Here is a 26,877-nt window from a genome sequence, read left to right as displayed (position 1 = left end):
AGCAGTTTAATGCTGTAGCTTATTTTATGAACTGTACATTAACAGTATGCACATGCATGCCTCTGTATGCATCTTCCACGACATTGCCTTATCCTAACAGATGGCCTCACATTTACACGTCAACTAATTTATTATTCACATAAACATAGCTACCCGATGTACTGTACTGGATTAACACAGTCAGTATTTTCATGTAGACTCGTGGACTAAGGCGAGAAGGGACCATCATGATCATCTAATCTGACCTCCTGCACATTGTAGGCCACAGAACTTCGCCCACCCACTCCTGTAACAGACCCCTAACCTCTGGCTGAGTCACTGAAGTCCTTAAATCATGAGAATTCACCACTTACACTAGTTTACACCTGCAAGTGACCCCTGCCCCATGCTGCAGAGTAAGGCAAAAAACACCCTGGGTCTCTGCCAATCTGACCCTGGGAAAATTCCTTCCTGACCCCAAATATGGCAGTCAGTTGGACCCCGAGCATTTTGGCCTGGACAGAATTCTCTGTAGTAACTCAGAGCCCTCCCCATCTAGGGTCCCATCACCCGCCGTCGGGGATATTTGCTACTAGCAGTCACAGATCGGCTACATGCCATTGTGGACAGTCTCATCATACCATCCCCTCCATGAACTTATCAAGCTCAGTCTTGAAGCCAGTTAGGTTTTTTGCCCCCCACTGCTCCCCTTGGAAGGCTCTTCCAGAGTTTCACTCCTCTGATGGTTAGAAACCTTCATCTAGTTTCAAGCCTAAACTTGTTGATGGCCAGTTTATATCCATTTGTTCTTGTGTCCGCATTGGCACTTAACTTAAATAACTCCTCTCCCTCCCTGGTATTTATCCTTTTGATGTATTTATAGAGAGCAATCATATCTCCCCTCAGCCTTCCTTTGGTTGGCTAAACAAGCCAAGCTCTTTGAGTGGTCCAAAATAACCACCTCTAAAAAAAACCCAAACAGCAGCTTTTGTAAAACTTGGGAATTTTACAGGGGGAAAAAAAAAGTAGTTAAACTGAAGACAAATGGCCTTGTGCACATCATAACAGATGCCCTCTTGTGCCTTGGATCCAACCTTTCCCATCCCCTTTCCCCTCCGTAACTTCTTTTCTGTTCCCATCATCTCTTTCCACTGTGCAGCAGGCCAGCAGTCATTCACCCCACGCCCTCCTCATTAGCATAGACTGCCTTTCAAGAAGCTCTGGAAATGTCCCTTCCAGGACATTTAATAAGCATTGAAAAACACCTGCAATGCAGGGGAATAAAGTTATCACCGAGGAAAAGAAAAGACACAAAACTCCATGTGTTAACAATGCCTGTCAGCTGTGACTGTCATTGCCCTGGTCCACAAATCATTTAACATCAGCACCTACAAAAACACTGAAGATTATGGTTCACTTTTATGGACAACCACTAGGTGGGGCACAGAGTTGTCTTATGTACCCAGGGACTTCCTCATGGGAACAGGAGGGGGAAATCAACACAAGATTCCAACTGTATTAACTAAATAACTAATCAAAAGTATAAAATAAAATTCATATATAAAATCAAAATCAATCAAATCAAATTAATCTAATCATCAGGTCGACTGAACCACATAAAATAAACCAAAAATTCTTTGTAAGATTTTTCTAATAATTTGAGATAGGCACAGTCTTGGTTTATACATCAGCCCCAAAATAACAAGGCACTATCAATCACAATGCTAGCCAATATATTTACATTCCAGCTTAATGCCTGATACAGGGAGCACCAAATCACTCCCTAGTTGAAGCTGATGTTGGGCCAACTCTGAGGCCAAACAAGGCTGCCTGTCCAAATTACAACTTTATAACATATAGGCAACAATCCTTTCTCCCCACCCCACCATAGGGCTACATAAAATATTCCAATTCAATTCAAATGATACAGCTTGTTACATTCAAAGCTCAAATACAAATTTTAGGCAAAAATAACATGATTTCTCAGAGAAAACATATAACTCCTAACCATAAAATATACGCTTGTGTGATATTTTTAGACAGTGTGGCTATTTAACCTATGGCTGTTTCAAGTGTTTGAGAGATTATTTGACAGGTGTCATTCTCAGATAAACTCTGAGTTCTATACACACATGTGCTAACTACCAGGATTCTACTGGAGTTAAAATAAACATGCTAGAATGGTAAAGTAAAAATATGTCCTTCTGCTAGTAGAAACTGGAAAAACAAACCCAAAAGATCAATGCTTATGTAGGATGGTTGTCACCACTCTTGCAGTTTCATTCAGCTTCATGAAACTGTGCAAGGGTGTGGCATGCACCTCTCACAAGCACCGCCTGGCCGGGTTTGTGTCTGCAACTCTCTCAGCTTGCAGTGACCGCTGTGAGCAGTTTCTCAGACAGGTTTCAGTGTCTCAGCCCTCAGACTGAGTCACACACAGTTCATGTGAATCACGAACAAAGCAGACCCCTTCCGGGGTATCAGTCCAACAAGGCCCTTCTAGTGCCCTCAACAGTCCTGGTAAGGTCCGTGCCCCCAGGGCTCCCTCCTTGGAGACAACGTCTTTGCCCTCTCTGGGCCTTTTACTAACCCAAGCCCTCCAGCTGAGTCACTAACTGTTCAAGTCCCCTTCTGAGGGTGTATCAAGATCTAATGAAGTCCAGTATCGCTGACCCTTTTCGGGGGTCTTCAATCCCCCCTCTGAGTGTAAGGCCACTCCCCTGTGGCAGTGGGGAGGGAGGGGGAACCGGGCCCACCCACTACACCCAGGAACCCTATGAATAGCAGCCACCTGCTGCTGTGTCCCCTTTAACTCTTTTCGGGGGGAGGGATAGCTCAGTGGTTTGAGCATTGGCCTGCTAAACCCAGGGTTGTGAGTTCAATCCTTGAGGGGGCCACTTAGGGATCTGGGGCAAAATCAGTACTTGGTCCTGCTAGTGAAGGCAGGGGGCTGGACTTGATGACCTTTCAGGGTCCCTTCCAGTTCTATGAGATATACCTATCTCCATATATTTATTTATTTATGCTGCTACAGTTCCCTGGGCCACTTCCCTGCAGCCCCAGCACCTTCACCAACGTATCACCTTACCTCAGGGCATACAGCAAGTCCCAGCAGACAGCCAGGAGCTCCCTCTTGCTCCCCTAGTCCCTGCCAGCAACTGCTCTGTCCACACCCCTGTAGCTCCCTCAGCCAGCCAGGAACACCACCCTCACACCAACAGCTCCGGGCAGCAATTGCCTGACTCTGGCTCTGCAGTTCTTTTTATATGGCCCTCCTGGGCCTTTATTGGCTGCTTCCCCTGCTGCCACTCTAGGCAGCCTGGAGGACTGCGCTACTGCTCCTTTCTGGGACAGGATGTGGTAGGACCCTGATGCCTCCAGCCGGGGGGCCTCTGCACTTGGTACACTCTGTCACATGCTGGTATGTGATTGAAATGATTGGTCAGTTTTCACAGCTCAACTATTTTAGTGCTGACAGACATCCTGGCTGGCTATGGGTCAACTTGCTTGTGGATATAGAATCTTAGATGTGTGTTGCTGGACTCCTACTTGTCAGAGGCCAGTCAGGAAGGCAGAGGCAGCACAGGTCTCTCGGTCAGACATGGTGGCATTGCACAGCTAGAGGCCAGCAACCAGAAGCAAGCCATGGCTTCTTTTTTTCCTTCAAATTTTGAAGATGGCGGCCTTGCTGTTTCTTCTTTCCTCAGGAGTCCCTTGGCAAATCAGAATGAGATATTCCCCTTCTGCAGTCACTGGATGGAGTCTGATTACTCCAACTTTATGCAAATGAAGATCGTCCCTCTTCCAAAAATTTCTTGCTCAGAAAGTCCACAGTTCAAAAGTAAATATGTAGCTGAACAGTCAGTCAGCAAGTCCATAGTTATTTTGAGAACTCTGTGGTCGTGGCTGTGAGAATGTCTACAGACTGACCCTTATCCAAAAGTCCTAAAAAATAATTTAAAAAAATCCTATAAAACTAGCAAAAGGTTGCAACATTCATCACCACCGATCACACATGCAGCCACGAACAGAGGAGCAGTTCCTTATCCTACAGACAGATGCTTAGAACCTTCCCCTTTGCATCTGGTACCCGGCAGCTCAACTTTGAATAGCATTATTGACACACAAAATGTGGGTGCAAGCTTAGACTAACTCTGTCAGAGCAAAAGTTCTTGTCCTCCTAGAATCACAATTTTGGGGGCCAATTTTTATATCTGAGCCTCTCACTACTTCACCACATACTCCTCTGACACTATCCCCACCAGATCACCACCCACACTGCAAATCAGAAAAAACACAAGGATGGCTTAAGAAAAGGAAAATCGCTTACAGCCTCCCTGAAGAAACAAGAGCAAAAGCAACACGCTCTCCACCACAAAGAGAGATCTGAATTGTTGTCCCCCTTCCCTACGCCCATATTCTGTTTCACAGGGAGACTCAAACAGAAATACTTCCAGAAAGGATGGTTTAGATGTCTAAGCTTCAATTGTTTCAGAGCTGGATTTGCACAGAACCCCACCCTAGCAGAGTAGATGCAGCTCTTCATGCCTCCACGAGAGAGAAATTCATGAGAGAAAACAGTGTCACAAAAAACGTTAATGTTCTTATTTCCAAGTTCTCAATCATTTTTCTCTCTCTCTCTCTCTCTTTTTTTTTTAATTTCTCAGAAACAGTTATTGACATTTTTCATTTGGGTTTTTGATAAATGAACACTTTTAACATTTATTATAAAGTTTCATAAAAGGCAAGAATGAATAATTTTTTGTGAATCCCGCCCCCCCCCCTTAAAAAAAAACCAAGTCTGCTGAAAACCATGCAGTTTCCTCTGCATGCAGGGAGGGAAGGCAGGTGGGATTTCAGGTGATGATATCTTATTATCCACGCAAAGCAAACAGGGCATAAGACTATAAGAATGTCCAATATTTCCCCTCTCCTCACTGTGGAGCATGGCTACCGTTTCAGCTGACAACCATCCTGCCACCAGACAGGCGACCGACCGTATTTCCATGGCACTGTGCAGATGCAACCCATGTGCCTTTTAGGGAGATATCTCTAAGAGATCGGGGGGGATGGGGGGGAGGAAGAGTAGGAATGAGTTGTGTCTGAGTCATTGTTGCCTGGCAGATGCACAATTAGCACTCCACATCCACAAATTTCTGGATGTTGGGTGTGGTAGTTTTGAGTATGGGCAATAGATTCCCTTTAGCTAAACTCAGACTCCAGGAGGGCAAGTAGTCAGGGCAACTGCTTTAGAAAAGGCCATGTGCCCTGTGTGAGTTGGGAGAAGCTGAGCCACAGGTGCAGAAAGTAGGCTGTTTCCCCCTACCCTCTGAAGCATTTTGCATTGTTAACCCTCCAACAGTTAATTACAAAAAGCAAAAACTAATTTTTTATTTAATTGTATACTTGGAATGTTGTTTGATTTTAGCCTAACCGTTTTAATTAAATCGTCTCAACTAGTACGATTCACCAACTTTTCTCTTATTTAAAGGCGATAATGGGGAAAGAATGACTTATATTTTGCTATTCTCAGTTTGTATTTTTCTTGTGGAGAGAAGATGTTGTTCCAGTCCTTTTGACTCCGCAGACTGTAGAGATTTTGGAAATCAAATACTGTAACTGAGACTCAGATAAACTCAACCTAAGCTTTTGGGAACTGAGTTTCTTCTCACTGTATTTCTGTGAGAACTGATCTGTTTAGATTTAATCTGTTTTCTTTATTTATGTTTATGTAGAACGATGAAGATAATGTGTCTGGATTATAAAGTAGCCATGTTATGTTGTAGAAATTAAGTTATTATATTGCTTTATCATAAGATTTTATCAAGTTGGTACTTAAGAATTAAGTTAATTTCTTTTGTTCTTTTTTGGACTTGATTGTGGGGAGGTTGATTCTGCACAACCGTTGCTGAAAATCCTTAGTGACTGAATTCAGGGTTTCCAGGTGCTTTTCTGTGGGAGCTGGGGTTTTTAGGCACTGGAAAAGGGCAGTGAAGTAAAGTCTAGCCCACCCAAAGATTACATATGTATAGTTGTAAAGGATTCAGGGATCCTTTGGAATAAAAAGCATTTTATGAAGCAGCATGAGTTAATTCCACTTGCATGTTAAGTGCCTGAACTCAGAAGCCAGCCAGCTAGAAAAGGAAGTCCAGTTACAAAGAGTTGGAGCTCAATGGTTTCCCCCCCCCCCCCCCCATTTAAAAAAATTTGAAACTAAGGAAACTTTGGAAAAGAAACTGAGAGAACATTAAGGAATAACTGTTCTCTTTCCAAGTTTGCTGGGGTGCATCAATTCTGTTAAGCTGCAGAGACCACTTAAAGAGTGTGAACTGAATAAATCGTACTGGATCGGAGAGAACTGGACACAGCAGTGAAGAGAAGAAATGATGTGTCCAGGTTATTTAAAAAAAAAAAAAAAAAAGTGTCAAGTAGTAAAAGGTCTGCTGAGGGGAAAGCTGGCCAGTGAGAGAGGCCAAATAGAAATTGGAGTTAGGTGTGACCGAGATCAGCAAAGGCAGGCGTAAATAAGTATATAGCATTCAAAAAGTCTAATCAAAAGGGGACTTCAAATAGGGAGAGGCCTTTAGGATAGCAGAGCAGCTCAGTATTTGCAGAATACAAATGAAGAGACGTCACCAGACAAAAATCAACAACTGCTGCAAAGAATGACTATTTGAACGTCCAAGACAGGCTGCTCGAGAGTATGCACAGCACTCCTCTTTATGAATGATGCCCACATGGGCTACAGGTGAATGATGTACAAGTTGATTTCTGATTAGCTAGGCAAAGGTGGGGTAAGGGGGAATGCTTGGACAGCAGCTGAAAAGAGAAAAAGGCAGCCAAATGGAGCCATCCCAAAGGGAAAGACCCACAGCAAGACCGCAGATGGGACTGAGGTGGGAAAACATGTTCAGTGTCAAGATCCGTTACAAAAAGAGACCAGGACAAACTGAAAGGGGTTCTTCTTTGCTGCACCGTTCTGGTCAAGGAGCTGGAAAGACCAACTGATGAAGAAAGAGCTAGAAATGTAGAGTTAGGCTACCAAATAGCTAAAAGAGGAACAATATGACAACAGCTTACAAATATTTGAAGGGAGAGGAATTATTTAGTGTGGTACGCAGAAGCACAACTTGGAGCGATGGAATTAAAGTTTAAGAGAGAAAACATAGGCTGGACTTCCCTATAGCGAGTTCCATTAGGATGTGGAAGAGTCTCCTAGGGGAAGTGGCAAGTGCCCCATTGTTAAGCACAGTTAAAAAGTAGACTGGATAATAAACCCATTAGAGAATGTACTGTAGAAAACAATTCTGCAGTGTGCACACAGGGTAGAAAAAGTGACCTAAGAAGTCATTCCCATTTCTAATTTCTAGAATGCAGTCATTTTTCCATAGCATTGCAGACAATTAATGTTTAGGTTTTGATCCCAAAAAAAGTGCACATGTATTTCTGATATTTCTCTTCCCTTGCTTTGCTATCAAGAACTTTTGTGCAGAAATAGGCTCTTTGAGGATCTATCTGCTTATTAGCGTGGATTATTTATTCCCCCACCTGAGGTTACTGGTGCTGTCGGAACAAGTTGCCACAGCAGACAATTGCGACATCGCAAAGGGAGGATAAGGTTATCAGATGGGAAAGGAACCCAGTACAGGGGAAGAACACACAGACGCAGAATTGTTTCCAGATGCCAAGCAATGGTTTTCAGAATTTTACACAGGAGAGTCAGGAACTCATAAAAATAAAAAAAGTGAACTGGAAAATTTTACCTGCTAAGTCCTGAGTTCAGGAAAGGGCATTATGCACACCACTCCCATTGAGAGGGCCATGCAGGCAGCCACGGAAATCGAGACAGGTGGACAGAGCACCCACAAAACCTAGACTTCAATCAAAAGAAAGGACTTGGGGCTTCCCTGCACTGCTTCAGGCAATCACGATGGGAAATGCAGCACCATATGCTCAGATCTCTGCAGGTATATAAATGAGGAAATGATTTTCAAGATATTTGGCTCTATTTTTTGTGAAGTTTTAACCTTACTTGTTTGTTATTCACTTGGGATAAATCAGTATTTATTTAAATTGAAGATGTTCTATTCCCTCTTAAAACACCACAAAACAGAGGGAGGGATGGAGGGAGGGGAGTACTAGTTTTGTGCGCCAGCTACATACTTGCCTTGATTCATGAATACTAGACTCCTGCTAGGGTAAGCAAGGAATGGAACCATTTTCCCAGCATGTACTGCTCACATGCAGTGATTTATTACGTTAAAGTAATCACTGACACACAGTTCAGATTTATCTTCTGGGGAAGGACCTTTTTAAATTTCACATGGGAGCCTTTGCGGTGGCTACTCTCACAATAAATTCACTCAAATAAACAGATGCAAATCTTCTAAAGTGCAATCAGAGTAGGGCAGAGAAAATTGGGCAACAAATCTAATCCTCCAAATCCCTCAACAACTATCGACCTCAGTTGGAAATAAGGATGTTTAGTACTTGGAAGGTCTGAACCCTTGAGCTGGAAGTCATGGAAGAGAGAATAAAATATGTCACATAATGAGAGGCCCAATCTAGGAACTAAGAAAAAATGGACAATGACCTATTCTGTAACTGCTGTTGTTCTTCAAGCCGTGTTGCACATGTCCATTGCACTTCAGGTGTGTGCATGCTCAACATAGCTATCAGAAATTTTTTCCAGCTGCAGTACCTATTAAATGCAGTACCTCAAAGTCGCAATACTCCAACCAAAAATACTTCAAAAACAGACTCCAACGAGAAACTTCAGAATTGGAATTAATTTGCAAACCGGACACCATTAAATTAGGCTTGAATAAAGACTGGGAGCGGATGGGTCATTACACAAAATAAAAACTATTTCTCCATGCTAATTTTTTTCCCCTGTTACTCACACCTTCTTGTCAACTGTTGGAAATGGGCCATCCTGATTATCACTACAAAACTTTTTTTTCTCCTGCTGATAATAGCCCACCTTAATTGATTACTCTCGTTACAGTTGGTATGGCAACACCCATTTTCTCATGTCCTCTGTGTATATATATCTTCCTACTGTATTTTCCACTGCATGCATCCGATGAAGTGGGTTTTAGCTCACGAAAGCTTATGCTCAAATAAATTTGTTAGTCTCTAAGGTGCCACAAGTACTAATCGTTCTTTTAGTACCTGTTAGGGTGGCACATGCGCCCTCTGCTGCCTCATGCCACTGCATGAAAGTATAAAGGGCGGAGCCATCCCCAGTCCCTCTCAGTTCCTTTTTACCAGATAGACTCCAATACAGATGGGAAGGAGGGTGGGTCACGGCATGGACACGTGGAACTCATCTTGAAGAACAGTTAGTTGCTGTTTCTTCAAGTGATTGCACACGTGCATTCCACTTCAGGGGACTCCCAGGCATTTCAATCTGGAGGCGGGACTGGAGTCTACCTGAGTAAGGATTGGAGAACCATACGCCCAAATCTGGCATCATCTCTAGATTGTTGAGAGATGGCATAAGGTGAAGCGAAGATTTGTACTGAAGACGAAGCTGCTGCTTGGCAAATGTTCAGAATAGGCACCTGGGCCAGAAAGGCTGCAGAGACAGAGAGATCTGGTTCCATGTACTAGCGCTCTACTCAGTGGAGTTACGTTAGCCAAATCATAGCAACAAATGAATACAAGAGAAGATCCCCAAGGAAATCCTGTGAGAAGAGACTGGAAGGCCTTCCACTTTGTCCGTAACTGCCACGAACAGGTGTGATGACAATCTGAATGGTTCTTTTGATGTCAAACGTGTGGAGTCTCCCCTCGTCACTATGATTATGAGGCTCAGGGAAGAAAGTTGGTAAATATATAGCCTGATTAATATGAAAGTGAGACACCACCTTGGTGAGGAACCTCAGATGAGGATGTAGATAAACCTCGTTCTTGTAGAAGGCCATATGCACAGGTTCAGAAACCAGAGCTTTTACTTCACCCACTCTCCTGGCTGAGGTGATTGAGACCAAAAATTCTCTTCATGGAGAGATGGAGTAGTGAACAGGCAGTCAACAGTTTAACGCGGGGGGGGGGGGAATAATGGAATAATCTCTTCCACTTTGCCAGGTAAGTATACCTAGAAGGTATTAAAAAGCATATCGGACTCCCTTTGAACAAATTTCCTCTTGAGGAGTTAACTATGGAGCATCTAGGCTGTCAGATGAAGAGCGTGGAGGAGGTGATTGTGGTCCTGGGAGATCAGGTCTGGGTCCAGTGATAGTGTCAGTGGAGCTCTGTGTGAGACACTCTGGGCAGGAATGGAGTCAGAAGAAATGCGTACAGGAGTTTGTCCTCCAAGATAGGAGGAAAGCACCTGTCAGAGACCCAGGGCTGTGAACTACCTGAGAACAAAAGTGATGACACTTCCTGTTGATTTTGGTAGCGAACATGTCTATGAGGGGAGTCTCCCACCACTGGAAAATGAATCTGGCCACATCTGGGCAGGGAGACCACTCGTGGTGACTGCTGAATGATCTGCTTTATGTGGTCTGCCAGAGCGCTCTAAACACCCATGAGGTGAGAGGCTTTGAGGTGGATTGGGTTTTGATGCAGAAGTCCCACAGCCTCATTGCCTCCTGACATAACAAACTCAACCGGGCTGCTCCCTGCCTGTTGATGTAACACATGGCCATTGTATTATCTGCCAGAACTAACAGCTCTCTAAAACCCGGCAAGTCTGCAGATATCCGCTTTATATCTACAGATGCAGGTATCCGTGGACCATGTTTGCAGATTGGATGTGGATACAAAATTTGTATCTGCGCAGGGCTCTACAGATTTCTCCCTTTGACATGGGGAAGGAAGACCTGATAAGCTAGGTAGGTGGCCCGCAACTCTCTTACATTTATATATAGAGTCAAATCTTGGGCAGACCATAACCCATTTGTCCACAGGGATCCTATGTGAGCCCCACAACCTGGTGGGGGGGGGGGGGAAGAAAAGAGAAGCGTCTGTCACTAAAATCAAAGCTGGCTGAGGTGGAGCAAACGAGACACACACACACACACACACACACACACACACACACTCTCACTCACTCAAGGTCTGTCCACCAGTCTAGGGAGGCCAAGAGTTATCTGGGCACCTCAGCCACCATGTCTAGAGGGTGACAAATCGGGGAGAACCCAGAACCTAGCCAGCCTTGAAGCTTCCTGAGAAAGTGCCTGGCACGATGAACCACATATGTGCATGAGACCATTTGCCCCAGAAGCCTGAAGCAATTTTATGCTGTGGTGACAGGATGGGCCTGCAGGTCTAAAGCAAAGGCCCACAATGCCTGGAATCTTAACTGCGGGAAGACGGCATTAGCTTCTGCAGAGTCCAAGACTGCACTGATTAACTCTCTTTTGCACAGGTGAGAGGATTGACTTCTCCATGCTGATGAACAATCCAAGTGCTCTGTTACCCAATCCACCTTCAGTCACACTGCACAATACCTGAGCTTTGGACCAGTCTCTGCTCAACCAGTCATGAAGGCGGGAAATGAGGAATTCAACTGTTTCCCTGAGCTATGCTTCCACCACTGCTATGCACTTTGTGAACACATGGTACCATAGATAGGCCAATCTGGGAGCGTGATTTCTTGACCAAAAATCTGAGAAATGTTCTGTGGCTTCAAGGTATTGCCACATGGAAATACATGGCAGCAGTACCATCAGATACTCTCACTGTGGTCCTGCTTCCAGCAGAACCATTCTGAACTGAAACATTCTAAGACTTCCTATAATATTTTGCCATTCGATAGCATCTTCCTCCAATCAAGGATCTCAACGTGCTTTAAAACATTAATCAAGCTCCACAAAGGTAAGTAATATCTATATTTTACAGATGGGAAAACTGAAGCACAGATTTGTTCAAGTCAAGCAGGAAGGTTCTGGCAGAGTCTGGAATAGAATCCAGATGTCATGACTGTTCTTCTCAATAAGTCTATCTAAAAAGTTTATGCTTAGTGTTAACTCCTTGGAGACGATGAATGTACAAGCCTTACTAAGGCATTCATTTAACTATTCATGTTTGTCAAGAGCCACACAAGTACTCAGTATTAACAATGTCACTAATAGTCGGGAAAACAGTTATAAGAGTTAACTCACCAGGTGCATGGTTCATGAACATGTGAGAGCTGGTTTCCTTTGGAAGGAGGGCAATTGTTTTGGTATTCCACAGAACTTTACCAAATATCTCAAAAAAAAATGCAGAAGGAAATTACCATAGATCTCCCTGAATTTCGACCAGCAGGCTGCCAGAACAAACACTGCTATAAAAACCATGGATCAAAAGGTAGCCATCCAGCTACACCATCCTACAGGACATCTGTAACACAAAAAAGACACAGAACAGGATTGGATGGGTAAGAGGGGCAAATGTGAGAAGCAGATGGTTTGTAAATGAAAAAAGAATGTGCTAGGCTCTACCTGAAATGTTGGAAGCATTTTATATGCTTGGGGGGGTGGGGGGAGAGGGAGAGAATATCTAAATCAAAGCAAATCAGAAGGCATCAACAACCCCTTGATGACAGAAGCCCAGTTTTTGTCAGCATCCCTCATGACAGCTGGAGGAATAGGGACAAAGCAAATAAGAGAATGCCTAGAATACATTTTGCCTTTAAATAGCATCTTTCATCCGAGAATGTAAGAGCATTGTGCAAACATTACAACCCCCTTTGGCAGATGGAGAAGTATAATTTATCCCCATTTTGCAGATAGGGAAATGAGGATCCAGTTCTGTTTTATTAATCTAAGATTTTTTTTCCTATTTATGAAGTGTGCTCATAAGGACATACACAATTAAAGAGACAAGTTGACTCGATTCTGTTAAGGTGTTAACACCCTCACTGCAAACCCTACACAAGATCTCCATTTCTCTCTCTTCAGTGATCCAAGAGAAACCTTGACTTATGTGCAGAAACTTAGGCTGTGCCAGACCAAAAGCGATGGTGAATATTAGTAACACAGGTAAGGATTTTTACAAGTTATCTGTATGTTAGCATTGTGCCTTTAGGAGTTTTAAAATGAAAAGTTAGCAGTTCACCATCTGGGCTGTACCTTACTTACCTATAATGATGATTCAGCTGTAGTAGAAAGAGAGCCTGAGACATAAGGCCTTGTATCAGAAGCCTGGTGTGAGACCTAAGGCCTGAGCTAAAGTAGTGGTCAAAGCTTTGCTGATATAACACAAAGCCAGCTTGTGAACAAGAGACAGGCCTGCTCACAGAATCTAGCAAGAACGGAGCTGATATCACAGAAACACACATTCCTAAGGCCTTGTCTACACTTACCTGGGGATCAACGAGCAGTGATTGATGCATCGGGGGTCAATTTAGCGGGTCTAGTGAAGACCTGCTAAATCGACCGCAGATCGCTCTCCTGTCGACTCCTGTACTCCACCACACCGAGAAGAGAAGGGGGAGTCGACGGGAGAACATCTTGCATCGACATCGCGTAGTGTGTACCCCACGGTAAGTAGATCTAAGCTACGTCGATCTGAGTTATGTTATTAACGTAACTCAAATTGTGCAGCTTAGATCGACTTTCCCCTGTAGTGTAGACAAGGCCTAAGAAGTGCTAGGCACAGAACACTCACGCAAACATATTCCAGAAGGGTGGTACCAAAACAACCCATACCAAGTATGGTTCAAACACACATCCCAAAGGTAACGAGAACACACTGATCTCTCCTAAAGATAAGGTCAGGGTAACAGTGTGATGGATAGAGATGTTTTAATCGAACCAACACGTATGAGGTAATGGGCGATAGTTACTGCCTCCTGATGTGGTTTGTTAACGATGTCAGAGGGCAATACGTAACTTGTTTGTATCAGGGTATAAAATTAAGTCTCAGAAGGCATGTTTTTGGCTGGCCTAGGGGATAATGGAAAGTCCTACCATTATCGGAGCTAGTCCATTGCAACGGGCATACATGTGTTAGTGTACTTGTAACCACCGAGCCAGGGCATTAGGACCGTGCTTCGTTGACAATAAACCTGACCAAGTGCCTTCGCTACGAACCAAGTCTGTGGTTATTGGGTAGTTTGATCAGTGCTTGCTGTATGGACTATCTGGCCAGCGTCAGTACAGCACGCAGAGGGAACACACATGCAGCCAACATCTAACATCATCAGCCATTCAAGATTGACCAAGAAGGCATCATGATATGGCACGAATGAATGGCACTTCTTCCATTTGAGATGCCAGATTCATTCTTCTTGGAGTTGGTAGTGTACTTTCAATGAACATTCAGGACTCAGCCTGAAACAACCTTCATTCCTATAAAGGTTTTGCCATTGCTCTTTCCCCCACCCCCGCTCTCTCTCACTCACTCCCACTGTAATCTCCAAAGGGGCAGTGGGTGGCAACGTGAGCTACCCTGCTTCCACAGCCACTTTACTCAAAAATGATGCCCCAAAACACACACTATGCTGGGGATGTCACATCCTCCAGGAAATGCCAACAGAGCTATTTTATGGTAGGATTCGGGTCAGAGCTTATTTACCCATGACGATATAACACAAGCGTCACTAACCTGAGCAATTATCTAGTTAAAATAGAGAGAGAAGGAGGATAATCTCATGGTTAAGGCATGAGACTGGGATCCACAAAATTTGGGTTCAATTCCCAGCTCTGCCATGGACTTCCTGTGGGAATCTGGCAAGTTACTGACTCCCTCTAATCGCTCTGGGGCAGGGGCTGTCTCTCACTACTTGTATGTACATCACCTAGTGCGGGAGGACCCCTAATCTCAGCTCTAGGTGCTGTTAGAACACAAATATAAATACAATAGCTGGGACTTATCCCTTCCCACAAAGAGGAGGAAATTTTCCCTCTGATCTTTTCCAATTACAAATTTGTAAAAGCACCTTTTTAGACCAAAATCTTCTTTGTAGGTGGACAGTGCCTATAAGACCAAAACCAGAGGAGCTCTGGACTAATAGCACATAGTGATCTGCCTGCCTTAACACCACCTCCTGTTCTACCCAAAAAGTATACGTTGTACAGTTTCCTACATCTTCCCCATGCAAGAGTCCGATTAGAGCCTTCAGCTTCTCCAGCCCTGCTCTCTGGCCACCTGTGTGAGATTTGAGCTCTCTGGAGCTCAGGGGAAAGCCTGTGAATCTGATAACCAGGTTTTCATCCAACCTCCTTCTAATTAGCCATTACACAAAAGTAAACAATTACTTCAAGGTAGCTTTAAGCCCCGCTGAACACCTGCTGCCATCATTCTGAACAAGCATCTCATATACCCACATCGCCTCAATGTGTCACAGGTGAAGTAATATGATCAGTATGGATTAGAACAAAATGCCATTTTGAAAAAGAGAAGGACACCTTGAATACTGGAAGTGAAATATTTTAAAACAAGACAGAACAAAAAAGTATAAATCAGCACGCAGCAGCTTTTCCTTACCACACAAACTACTACTTTTAGGTTTACCCCCAAAAGGAAGCTCCACCGGTTGATTGTCCTTTGCTGAATTCTCATAGGAGGTTTCATATTTGGGAGGCATAGGATCAATGTATGCTTGCATCTACTCAGAGTGATTAAGAACATCTGCAAGTATGAGAAAGAATACCACGTACACACTTGCACATACAGAGTAAAAAGCCAAAACACACAATGGTGCCAACCCTTATGATTTTACCATGAGTTTTGTGATATTTGATTTTTTTTCATAAATTCCTGGTTCCTGGAGGCAGCCGTTTACATGAGAATCTCCGCTTTCATTTAACAAATGATTTTCTAGACCTCCTAATGGTAAAGAAAAGCCTGAAAACATGAACTGAGTGCACTCTGAAGGCTCAACAACCAGAAGGCAGAGAAGACAGCCACACAATTTATTATTTTTTAAAATCTCAAGATTTTTTTAAGCCAATCTCATGATTGTGGGGGTGCGGACTCATTATTTTTGAATACTTGGAAGTTGACCATGCTGAATGTAGTAATGGCTGGGACAAGCCAGCACATGTGTGAGCAAGAAGTCGAAGAAGTTTGGAAATCTGAACTAACAACACATAGGAGGCAGATTTCCTGCCCTCGTTCAAAACTGCCTTCTCTTACACCAGACCCTCCAAATACTGGATCTTGGTAACTTTTCGCAGGAGGGCTTGACAGGACTCCCACCAGCCCTGCTTTTGGCTCAGGTCAGAAGAATCCCTGTGGAAATGAACCAAAAGGCTTCAGCTCTCTTCTCTCCACTGCCAGGTGCTGAGGACGCACCCTCTGGCAGACCTCCCAGTTCCTGCAGGCCTAGGACTTGACAGAAATGAACTCTGGCCGTTTACATGCTAAGGAAGTAAACAATGCCATGAAGTGAGCCACACTTTTATATTTAGATGTTACCTTAGACCAGGCCTGCACAACACGCGGCCCGCGGGCAAGCGGTGGGGGGCGGTTTCCGGGTTCACCCCCTGCCCGGGGGGCCGACCTCACAGCCCCGCGCGCCGCGCTCTGACTGCCCTGACAGTCAGAAGCGCGGGGCAGGGGGCGAACCCGGCAGCCGCGCTTCTGACTGTCAGGGCAGTCAGAGCGCGGCGCGCGGGGCTGAGGTCGCCCCCCCCCCCGCCGGCAGGGGGCGAACCCGGCAGCCGCGCTTCTGACTGTCAGGGCAGTCAGAGCGCGGCGCGCGGGAGGGGGGGGCCACCTCAGCCCCGCGCGCCGCGCTCTGACTGCCCTGACAGTCAGAAACGCGACTGCCGGGTTCGCCCCCTGCCCCGCGCTTCTGACTGTCAGGGCAGTCAGAGCGCGGCGCGCGGGGCTGAGGTCGCCCCCCCCCCCCGCCAGCAGGGGGGGTTCGCCCCCTGCTCCGCGCTTCTGACTGTCAGGGCAATCAGAGCGCGGCGCGCGGGGCTGTGAGGTTGGGCCCCCCCGGCAGGGGGTGAACTCGGAAACTGCCCCCCACCGCGGGCTGTGAGGTTGCCCCCCCCCCCCCCCCCCGCACACGCGTCGCCATCTCCCGCGCCTCCTGCCTGGCGTCCAGCGTCACTTCCAGGGCTGCTGAGGCGGGAAGCGCTGGCTGGGCACGAGGCAGACCTGGTAAGTCCGAGCGAGGGGGGAGGCATCCGGCCTGGGCTCTAGCCGCAGCTCACGGGGGCTGGGGTCAGGGGGATGTCCAGCTCAGAGGGGCTGTGCTCGGAGCTGGGGGTCAGGGCTGCTGGGGGATGGGGTCGGGGGCTGCTCAGCTCACAGGGGCTGTGCTCGGAGCTGGGGGTCAGGGCTGGGGGGGGATGCCCAGCTCAGAGAGCCTTACCATGCTGCTAACCCCCGCCTCCCCCGTCTCCCAGAGCCTCAGCGCGCCGCGTCCAGGAGCGGCCCTGGACAGCGCTGCAGCGGCCTGGCTCCAGCGGGACGTGAGCTCCCGCTGCTCGGCTGCAGCTCGCAGCCCCGCCCTCTTACCACACGGCTCTGAGCGGGAGGAGCTCAGGCCTCTCTGGAGCAGCGCCGCTGCAGCTCTGTCCAGGGCTGCTCCTGGACGCGGTGCTAGGATGACCAGACGTCCCGATTTTATCGGGACTGTCCTGATATTTGCTTGTTTGTCCCGCGTCCTGAACGATGTTCGGTCGGGACACTGGACAAACAATTTTGCCCTCTGCTCCGGCGCACAGGCGGAGCCCGGAGGGGCTCTCACCCCCCCCGCCCCACTCCGCCTCCTCCTTCCCCCATTGGATCTCTCCCCAAATCCCTGCCCCCAGCCCCGCCCCGCCCCCTCACTGCCCCATTGGATCCCGAGCCGGGCCTGGGGAGGAGATGCCCCTGTGCAGCAGCCTGGGCACACGGGCCATGGCCGGCCGGGGCCGGGAGCGCTGCAGTGCAGCGCGGCGGCTGCTCCAGCCCTGCAGCCCACGGGGCAGCACGGTGCGTCCGGGGGCAGCGCGGAGCGGGCAGGGCCCGGGTGGGCGGCGCGGCCCGGGGGTGTGGGCCACCCATCAGAGACACGCGGCGGAGAGGGGCTGCCGGGGCGAGACTTGTCCCAGGCGGGGCGGCCGGCGTACAGGGGCGAGGAGCCGGTCAGGGTCCCCCAAACCGATAAACTTCCCCGCCGCTGCCGGGGAGCCCCGCACCTCTCCCGCTCGGCTGCGCTCCAGCGGGCCGGGGGGCCAGAGGCTCCGCGGGGAAGGCAGCTAATGCCCCCGGACCCTCCAACGGCTGGATGAGCTAATTCCCGAGAAGACCAGCAGGAGGCGCCGCCGGGGTGAGTCCTGCTTGCTTACACGGGGGCTGGGCGGCGCTGGGGGGGGGAGATGGGGTTCGGCGGGGCTGGGTGGCGCGGGGGGGGGGGGCGTTTCAGTATGGCCGGGGGGTTTCGGCCCTCGGCTATTTTCTTTGGAGTAATATGGCCCTCGCCGCTTTACGAGTTGTGCAGGCCTGCCTTAGACCTTGTCAATATACGGATTTTGTACCGTCTTGCTATGCCAGGGGTGTCATTTTTTTTTTTTAAACACGGAAATAATTATAGTGGTACAATCCCCCATGTGGACACAACTGTATTAATTAAAAAGGTGCCTTATAGTATAGCTTATTCTCTTTCCAGTATGGGACTAAGCTATACTGGTATAAGCAACTTTATGGCAGAAGAACTGCATCACAATAGGGCGGGTTGTACTGCTTTAACTGTACCACTACTGTTCAAGTGGTCCAGCTTTTGTGTGTAGACAAAAGCTGAGACTATGTTAAAGATGGGGTGGGAGAGGCCTTGCAAAGAAGGGGATGTTTAGAGGTTTAGAAATCAAAGTGTGATTGGGTCACTACCCTTTAATGCTTTGGGAGAAATTCTTCACACGCTATAATTTATGCTGCTCTTTGCTTGTTCACGTATCACCCCCTTCCGGCAACTGCTGTTGAGTCTTTCATGCATCAATGAAGTAGTCACAAAAATCAACTGTTTTGAATAATAAAAGTTAGAGAGAATAGAAATCCATTAGGGCAGCTAAAATCAGCTTTACAAGAGGAGCTCAGCCATCAACTCAGGTTTCCCACATACAAAATCACTACCCTTACCCACAATCAACAATCCTGAAGAGTACACATGGCACACAAGCATTTGCACTCATTTCACTGCTACAGGCATTTGGGGTGTCATAATGCCTCCATCATCCCAAGATGGGGGAAACCCATTCAGAACCTTAACTTGGGTCTTGGCAGATAGGTAGAAGACGACATTATTTTGTTATGTTGATATTTCTCCTTACATTCATACTGAATATATTTTGTTCATGATCTGGGATCTCAATTGGAATTTTTAGAAAGCTTTTCCATTCAGCCTTCACTTCCTTTTAAGCAGTTTTTGGAGACTGTAAATTCTATGTTCAAGGCAGATGTACAATCCTTCTAATTTAGGCCTGTTAAGCAAAGCCCAGCTGTTCAATCGCTGGCAGCCAACTTTTGTCCCATTTTCTTTTTCAAATCGTGACTTGAAAAGTGTAACTTAAATGCATTTTTAATTTTTTTTAAAAGTTAATAAATACAGAATTCTTGAGATGAATATTGAAGCACAGATGTCAGAGACAGAAGATACAATACACCAAATAGTCCTCTACTGGGGACCAGTATGGAATTGTTCCCTCTCTTCCCACCTCCCCCAATCCCAGCTACCCATCTAGCTTTGAATTCCCAAGGCAAAAAAGAATTAATTAACCTAGAGTGAAGTTTGAAAGAATCTACCACTTACTTCAGTTAAATATCAGAAAGCCTTGGAAGTCCAGGTGAACAGGCCGAATGCTTTACCACAAACCCCTAAAAGATCTGAAAACTGTGCAAATGCATGGTTACGGTCATCCAAACAGCCTTAACTTTTCCCCCCATAGCGCCGCCGTGGGGATAAGCAGAAACTCAGACTAGCTTATATAAATCAAAACAAGCTTAATTGTCAAATCGATGCTTTACACTGGAGCGTGACGAGATGCAAATTGGATTCTGGGAGATCCAACTTTTCCACTTCAAATCTAGCCTTCTGAAAGCATATGGGAGGAGGGGAGGAAGATGGAAGAAGTGGATCCTTTACATTCTTCTGTTGATTTGTTTCACCACAGAGATGCATTTTACCCACCCAAGTTAAACTCACTTCAGATGCCACATATCATAGGAATTGCCTTACCAGATCAGACCTTTCATCTCTCAGTAGAGTGTCTCTTCTCCAGCGGTGGCCAAAACCAGATGTTCCACAGGAAGACAAAGACTTTCCTGTACCTAACTATGGAATGCAGTATGTGAGGGTGAATTAATTCCAGATCTCTGTATGACTAGTTTTATCATGAAACATGAGATTTCAGGACCCTTTATCTTTCCTTTCATAGATACAAATATTAATGTCCATAACCTTATCCAGTCCTTTTTCAGCTCTAGCCATCATTGGACATGCCGCTAGACAGCTGCATTTTCCACCAGGACGGTCTCTGTACAAAGCAGGTCAAGAACCTAGCCTGACATCACACAGCTGCATGGACAGAATTTGAACCCTCAAAATTCCTGGCTTTAGCCACTAGGCGGCACACTGACTCCTTGTTACATTTTCACCAATGGATAAATACTTAATAGCAAGATTTTGCTGTAATAAAATTCTAAAGAGCCATCATCATATAGCGAAATCCACCATAAGCAACACAGGACTTTTTGAGAGTCTGGTTACCTGGTCAGGTTTGATGTATCTGAACAAATTTCCTAAGACCATGCCTACACTGGGGATTTGCCCCAGCTACAGCCATCGGTGCAGCTGCACCAGGGTAACCCACAATAAACCAGCAAAGAGTCCTGTGGCACCTTATAGACTAACAGACGTATAGGAGCATGAGCTTTCGTGGGTGAATACCCACTTCTTCGGATGTATGTCATGTCATGCATCCGAAGAAGTGGGTATTCACCCACGAAAGCTCATGCTCCTATACGACTGTTAGTCTATAAGGTGCCACAGGACTCTTTGCTGCTTTTACAGATCCAGACTAACACGGCTACCCCTTTGAGCCTCAATAAACCATAATTCTCCCAATTAGGCTTACCCCTGCTTGAAACTGGTGCAAACCGTGCCTTACAGCAGCTTCGCCTGCCTACATTAGGCATTTGCACTGATGTAGCTACTCCAGTGTCTAGCCTCCAATACCTGAAATCACCAGCATAGTCAAGGTCTGAATTCAGAGGACACTTCATTTTATTCCCCAAACCAAATCCTACAGAGACTTCCATGAATTCTCTCACACACCCAAACATTTAATCATACCCCTGGGAATTGTACATCAAAGTTAGCATGGAAAACCAACGGTGTCAAATAGCACCGTCCTATTCAAAACACATCTGCTCTCGTTATAAATTCGGAGCCCCAACTACTTACTTTACTGACAAATACATTTTTGCTATGTTCCCCTCCCCAGCAACCCCCCTCAGCAACAGAGACAACATAGCTACCGATGAGCCAGTTAGATCCTACTCCGACTTGTGCAGCAGCAAGATCTCATTTTAACACTTACTAAACCCACCTACAACTCCCGTACTTTGCTAACACAGGCAACCTTGTGTTCCTAACGCTGTCATCCTTGTCTTCTTTCTTCCTCCCCTCTGGCCCTACTGAGTTCTACACTCAGCTTTCACATCTTGTCCCTTTTTAGACTGCAAGCTCTTTTGGACAGGAAGTATTTTATATTTGTCCATTCTTCGTGACAATGGGGGCCTGACCTAGATTGGTACCTCTGGGGACTTCTGTAATGCAAATGATACAGAGCAAGTTCCACTTGTAGGATCTTTACTTCTGATGAGGGTGTACAAAGTAAAAAGAACCCAGCTTAACTTTCAGATCCCAGGATGAGAGTTTGTAGTCATGGCAGTGAGAAAAAATAGCATTTTTTATTTGGAAATGAGAAATAAAATTAGGTCTGGGGTCACTAAATGCCTAGGACTGAGCTTTATTCAGCTCTTTTTGTCATCATGTTTAGGATTTTTAACCAGGGCTTGAAAATTTCCCTGCCACCCACTAGCCTGAGAACTAAGGTCTTGTTTATATGGAAAGCCAGGGTACGAATCCACAGTGCAATAGTATGCCATGTAGACTCTGGATATATAGTCCATCAAGCTGCACTATGGAATTCTTTTAGTGTGCAGTAGCAGGGTCCACATGGCCAGTTTAATGCCTGGCAAGCATGCTGCAGATTCACACCCTGGCTTGCCACACACTAACTCGCCATGCAGACAAGCCCTAAGCCCCAGTCCAGGTGAAATATAGCTGGTCTGGCCATACCCCTGAAGATACAGAGTATCTTTTAAAAAGAACAGGAGTACTTGTGGCACCTTAGAGACTAACAAATTTATTAGAGCATAAGCTTTCGATGCATCCGAAGAAGTGGGCTGTAGCCTACGAAAGCTTATGCTCTAATAAATTTGTTAGTCTCTAAGGTGCCACAAGTACTCCTGTTCTTTTTGCGGATACAGACTAGCACGGCTGCTACTCTGAAACTTGAGAGTATCTTTTGAGGTTGGTGCATAAAAATGTAACCTTTTCAGACATGAGAATTTTGGTTTAGTTTTTAATTGTTTATAGATATAATTGTGCTGATTCCCACTTATCTTGCTGGGGTCTGCTTTGTTTCTCAACAGCAGCAGGAAGAGGTGTGGGGGAGGGAGACAGAAGTTGTTTAAACAACAACAGCTGTTACAATACTGCATCAATACAGGCCTAATGGAGCATTAGCATCCTGTCCTTGTCAGAGCAGTCACTGCTTAAATAAGAGCTTTGCCTTTTGAAGAGGACTGTATAACCTAAAATGCAAACATTCAGCTACATTTTTTTCTAATTAGAAGTCAATTATCCTGCCAAGTGATGGCAAAACAATTCCACAAAATAAACACATTTCATAATCACAACACTTCAGTGCCTTCTACAGTCAGATTGTGGTGGAAGATACTCACTTACATACAAGCAAGGAGGTTCTCTCAGGCTTCATACAACCATTCCCAGGGTCTTTTCCCTCTGAAGTTTATGCAAGTCCAGAGCTGATAACATACAAAAAGCTGTATCTCCATCATTGGAGGGTTTTAAGAAAAGATTAGGCAGACACCCGTCAGGGATGGTCTAGATAATACTTAGTCCCGCCTCAGTGCAGGGGACTGGACTAAATGACCTACCAAGATTCCTTCCAGTCCTACATTCCTAAGATTACATCTTATCATTATGTACATTCATCCAAACTGAAATCTCATCTGCCATTGCACTACCCAATTTCTCCCACTGAACTAGAATCCATCTAGAAAGATTTGACTCACCGCCCCCTATACATTTTACTAATTGAAGCAAATTAGTGTCACAGGCAAATGTTACCTACTTGTTCTCTGCTTCCAAATCCTTCATATTTAAATACTGGACCCAATGAAGACCTCTCTGGAGAGCCCCATTACTGCTTTTCTAACCACTTTGAGATATTTATGTCACAGTTTCCTACCATAACCCATTTTTAATCCACACTAGGACTTTGCCCCTTGGCATATTTTCCTTAACAGGCTCCAATAATGTTCACTTACTTAACATCTTTTCATCCTGGAGGATCCCAAAGTCCATATACACACATGCATGAGTCACTCCTGCCACCTCTGGGGCAGAAGACCGTAGCTGTTTTTCAGTGTACCCCTCTCCCTACCTCCCCCATGCTGTTTTGGGAAACTGAAGACTACCATACCCAGGAGAAATTTAGGGAAGCCAAAAGCAATTACTCAAATGGGAATTTGGTCAGGCTAACACCTCTACTCTTGTGACAAGTAAGTTCCACAGGGTCTTTTAATGAGCACAAATGGTCAAGACCTCAACTTTGCAAATCATCCATAAGACTCCTCCTCCAGCAGTACAGTGTCCTCTAATCTCATGCTGGGGCATGTGCTCAACACTGACTCTCTGACTGGGAAGAGAGCCACCTACTGAACCACCCATGCCACTGTTGCAGAAACTGGTGTTCTCACATCAAAGTATCAAGCAGGCCAGATCCAACTAAGCTTATATAACTAAGGCCACAGCCCAGGGAGGAAGGTAGAGGGGGCCTTATCAAAATCTTTCTGGAACTCCCAGAGTGTTATGCCCACTACGTCACCTTCACTATTTTATTAACATTTCCCCTTGCAGAAATTGTGCTGGTTCGACCTTATCAGATTATGCTTATCTAAGTGTTGTACTAATCTACCCTTCGACTTTGTTTCTCCTCTGAACTGAAGGTGAAGGTAACAAGTCTAAGGGATTCCGGATATTCCTCTGCTCCTTTTGGGAGATAAGCACCACACACCAAGAGCTTTCCAGTCTTCAAAAACAATTGCTGGATGCAAGGATACGTTGCACATCCTAGTCAGTATCACGATTACCTCACACATAGTGTCTTCATTCACCCATAGGTCAATACCATCCAGTCCTGGTAATTCGATATGAGCGTTTGAGGTTGATTCACTGCTTCCTTTGAATGACTTCAAATGGGGGGTTGGGAGGGCGGAGTTTGCTAAAAAGCAAACAAGTTCATGGCTGTTTAAAAGATGTACTATTAGGCATATTTGGGGGAAATCTGCGTCATTTGTTCTTCAGATAATCTCTTCATCCCTTTCTGTTTTATTATTAATCATATTTATTATGGTACTGCCTAGGGGCCAACTGAGAATATTACCCCACTGTGCTAGGCATGGCACATAGAATAAGAAATGGACCCTACCCCAGAAAGCTTACAATCTAAATAGACAATACAGACAAAAGTTAGGGGAAAGGGATAGAGCATACAAACAGGCACAGTTCAGATTTACGTTTAGACAGGATTTTTACTTTTTAAAAAGGTTTTAAAAACCCTAAAAAACACCTTGCCCATTTTAATATTCCATTTTTACACAGAACCTCGGTGCTTTTCACCCAATGTGTTTAACTGACCTGCAGACAGACTCCAGTTGCAAAGTTTACTTGGTTCTTCAGCTTTTTTACTGATCTCCCTCCACTTTAAAATTCACCATCCCACATGACCCCAAGGGAGTCACCTGCAAGGAGTATTACAATAAACCAAATTGTGCAATGGTCACTGTGAACCAGTACACCTCCCACACTCCTCTGCTGTGTTAGCGCCTATATTTTACATACTAGAGTATCCTCCCATATTCTACATGCCTAAACTAACTAGTTAACGGTTTCAAACTCACTAGAACAGTTCTCCAGCTTGGCTGGCCCATCTAGGCCTGCCTGTGGTTATTATTAGGGCTGTCAATTAATTGCAGTTAACTCATGCAATTAACTCAAAAAAATTAATCGTGATTAATTGCACTTGTAATTGCACTGTTAAACAATAGAATACCAATTGAAATGTATTAAATATTTTGGATATTTTTCTACATTTTCAAATATATTTATTTCAATTACAACACAGAATACAAAGTGTACAATGATCACTTATTTTTATTACAAATATTTGCACTGTAAAAATGATAAAGAGAAAGTTTTTCAATTCACCTCATACAAGTACTGTAGCACAATCTCTTTATCATGAAAGTGCAACTTATAAATGTAGATTTTTTTTGTTACATAACTGCACTCAAAAACAAAACAATGTAAAACTTTAGAGCCTACAAGTCCACTCAGTCCTACTTCTTGTTCAGCCAATCATTCAGACAAACAAGTTTGTTTACATTTACAGGAGATAATGCTGCCTGCTTCTTGTTTACGCCACCTGAAAGTGAGAACAGGCGTTCGCATGGCACTTTTGTAGCCGGCATTGCAAGGTATTTACGTGTCAGATATGCTAAACATTCATATCCCCCTTCATGCGTTGGCCGCCATTCCAGAGGACATGCCACCATGCTGATGATGCTTGTTAAAAAAATGTATTAATAAAATTTTTGACTTAACTCCTTAGGGGAGAATTGTATGTCTCCTGCTCTGTTCTACCTGCATTCTGCAATATATTTCATGTTATAGCTGTCTCGGATGATGACCCAGCACAAGTTGTTCATTTTAAGAACATTTTTACTGCAGATTTGACAAAACGCAAAGAAGGTACCAATGTGAGATTTCTAAAGATAGCTACAGCACTTGACCCTAGCTTTAAGAATCTGAAGTGCCTTCCAAAATCTGAAAGGGACGAGGTGTGGCGCATGCTTTCAGAAGAGTTAAAAGAGCAACACTCCGATAAGGAAACTACAGAATTCGAACTACCAAGAAAGAAAATCAACCTTCTGCTGGTGGCATCTGACTCAGATAATGAAAATGAATGTGCATCCATCCACACCACTTTGGATCGTTATCGAGAAGAACCCGTCATCAGCCTGGACGCATGTCCTCTAAAATGGTGGTTGAAGCATGAAGGGACATATGAATCTTTACTGCATCTGGCACATAAATATCTTGCAATGCCAGCTACAACACTGCCATGCGAATGCCTGTTCTTACTTTCAGGTGACATTGTAAACAAGAAGCAGGCAGCATTATCTTCTGCAAATGTAAACAAACTTGTTTGTCTGAGTGATTGGCTGAACAAGAAGTAGGACTGAGTGGACTTGTAGGCTTCAAAGTTGTACATTGTTTTATTTTTGAGTGCAGTTATTTTTTGTACATAATTCTACATTTGTAAGTTCAACTTTCATGATAAAGAGATTGCACTAAAGTACTTGTATTAGGTGAATTGAAAAATACTATTTATTTTGTTTTTTACAGTGCAAATATTTGTAATGAAAATAATAATGTAAAGTGAGCACTGTACACGTTGTATTCTGTGTTGTAATTGAAATCAATATTTGAAAATGTAGAAAATATCCAAAAATATTTAAATAATTTCTATTTTATTATTGTTTAACAGTGCAATTAATCACGATTAATTTTTTTAATCGCTTGACAGCCCCAGTTATTATTTAAAATTTCTTGGCATTATTGTACCAGAAGCTTTAGAAACATTTTAG

This window comes from Emys orbicularis, chromosome 3 (assembly GCF_028017835.1).
Source record: "Emys orbicularis isolate rEmyOrb1 chromosome 3, rEmyOrb1.hap1, whole genome shotgun sequence".
Lineage (NCBI taxonomy): Eukaryota > Metazoa > Chordata > Testudines > Emydidae > Emys > Emys orbicularis.
This window is presented reverse-complemented; position numbering follows the sequence as displayed.